Here is a 2,095-nt window from a genome sequence, read left to right as displayed (position 1 = left end):
AACCAAATAAACCATCAATCTTTCTATTCAAAAGTTCTACCTGATTTGAAAGCATAGTAACCGAGTCGACGTTAAAAACGTCAGCTGCTTTTTTCGGCTTTGTCCTTATGACTTGCCACTAATAATTGTTCAGTGACATCTCTTCTATGAACTCATAAGCCTCTTCAGGTGTCTTATTATTGATGGTTCCACCAGCAACTGTGTTGATCATTTATCTAGTTGAGGGATTCAAACCATTGTGGAAAATTTGAACCTGTAGCCAAAGAGGTAACCCATTGTGAGGGCACCTTTTCAATAAATCCTTATATCTCACCAATGCATCATAACGTGTTTCTAAATCCATCTGTACAAAAGAAGAAGTATCATTCCTTAACTTTGCCATTTTAGCCGGCGAAAAATATTTAAGCAGAAATTTTTCGGTCATTTGTTCCCAAGTAGTGATTGACCCTCGTGGTAACGAGTTCAACCATTGTTTAGCATTATTCCGTAATGAAAAGGGAAATAACCGAAGGTGAACGGACTCATCAGAAACACCATTGATCTTAAAGGTGTCGCAAAATTCCAAAAAAATTGCTAAATGAGTGTTTGGATCCTCATCCTACAAACCATCAAATTGAACAGACTATTGTATCATTTGAATCATGTTAGGTTTCAGTTCAAAATTATTTGCAGCAATAGTAGGTCTAACTATACTCAATTTAGCTCCTGTTAAATTGGGCTTAGCATATTCGTACATAGTATGAGGAGCAGGGCTCTGATTCACTGGATTTACAGCAACCACAGGAGGCAGCGGATTATTTTTATTTTCGGCCATCTCCTCGGTGTTATTGATATCATTCTCGTGCTTTTCGTCTATATACCGTAGACTTCACCTTATCTCTCTAAGATTTCTACGAGCTGTGCTTTCAATTTCATTATCAAAAAGTAGAGGTCCTGACGGGTTTCTTCTAGTCATAAACTATAAAAACCTACCAAAAGCAAATAAAAGGAAAATTAGTAATAAAAACAAAATTAAATTGAAATAAAAATAAAAATGGCTAAAGTAATAAAAATTAAGTGTTCATAATATCTTAGTCCCCGGCAATGGCGCCAAAAACTTGATGGTTGCTAAACTAACTAAAAATTTGACTAAGCAACCGCACCTATCGAACAGTAGTATAGTTTTGGTGAGATCAAAAATATCGTATCCACAAGGACTAAAAGTACTAGTAATTACTATCTTTTTATTATCTAGCCTAAGAATTAAAGGGATGTTTTTAAACTAAGATAACTATCTAATTAACTAAGAACACGACAAAGATTAAAGTTGGAAAATACTTTTGGAAACTGATGGAAAAGACAATACCCAAGGAAGAATCCACCTATACTTCATTTATTACTTCTGAATTAGACGGTTTATTCACTTGATTTAATCCATAGGAATCCCTAGCTTATGTTAATATCTATCTCGAGACTAAAAAAACATACTCTAGGTTGATTAATCAAAATCTCTTCCTAATTAAAACCCCTATTGTCGCATTAACTCGATCTATGGACTCCCTTATTAGATTTGACTCTAATCCACAAGATTTATGTCGTCCTATCTCTAGGATTGAATGCAACTCTGCTTAATTATGGAAGATCTACTCTTCAGCAGGGAATTTTTCTCCACTGAATAAGCACATCAAAACCTGTATTAATATCCTGGAGTATTAAATAAGGATTACAACTCATAATTAAGAATAAGAACAAATATTTATCATATGATTCAAATAGTAATAAGATCTGTCTTAGGTTTCATCTCCCTCAGGTATTTAGGGAGTTTAGTTCATAACAATTAGGAAAAACATCTCAAAATTGGGAAAATAGCAAAACATAAAGAAACCTAAAGACCTTCTAAGGAAATCGAATGGAGATCTTCAAGCTTGAAGTAGATCCTACTTTTGAGCTGATTCTGTTGGCTATCTTTGAGTATTTTCTGCCTTCTACTCTCTGTGTCCCCTCTGATCCTCTTCTCTTGTGTTTAAATAGACTTTGGAATGTCCAAAATTAGCCTTTTTCGAGTAGAATTGAATTAGGCCTCAACAGGGGCACGACCGTGTGGCAAAGTCGTGTG

At 34.8% G+C, this 2,095-nt stretch overlaps 1 non-coding gene across 1 annotated transcript; it reads left to right on the top strand.

Moving 5' to 3' along the window:
- The first annotated feature begins 269 nt into the window (after nt 1–269).
- LOC121210618 (small nucleolar RNA R71) lies at nt 270–376 on the top strand. Its single transcript, XR_005905732.1, has one exon. It is a non-coding gene; the product is annotated as a small nucleolar RNA R71 (small nucleolar RNA).
- Nucleotides 377–2,095: the final 1,719 nt, after the last annotated feature.

Source organism: Gossypium hirsutum, chromosome A11 (genome assembly GCF_007990345.1).
Source record: "Gossypium hirsutum isolate 1008001.06 chromosome A11, Gossypium_hirsutum_v2.1, whole genome shotgun sequence".
Lineage (NCBI taxonomy): Eukaryota > Viridiplantae > Streptophyta > Magnoliopsida > Malvales > Malvaceae > Gossypium > Gossypium hirsutum.
This window is presented reverse-complemented; position numbering and strand designations above follow the sequence as displayed.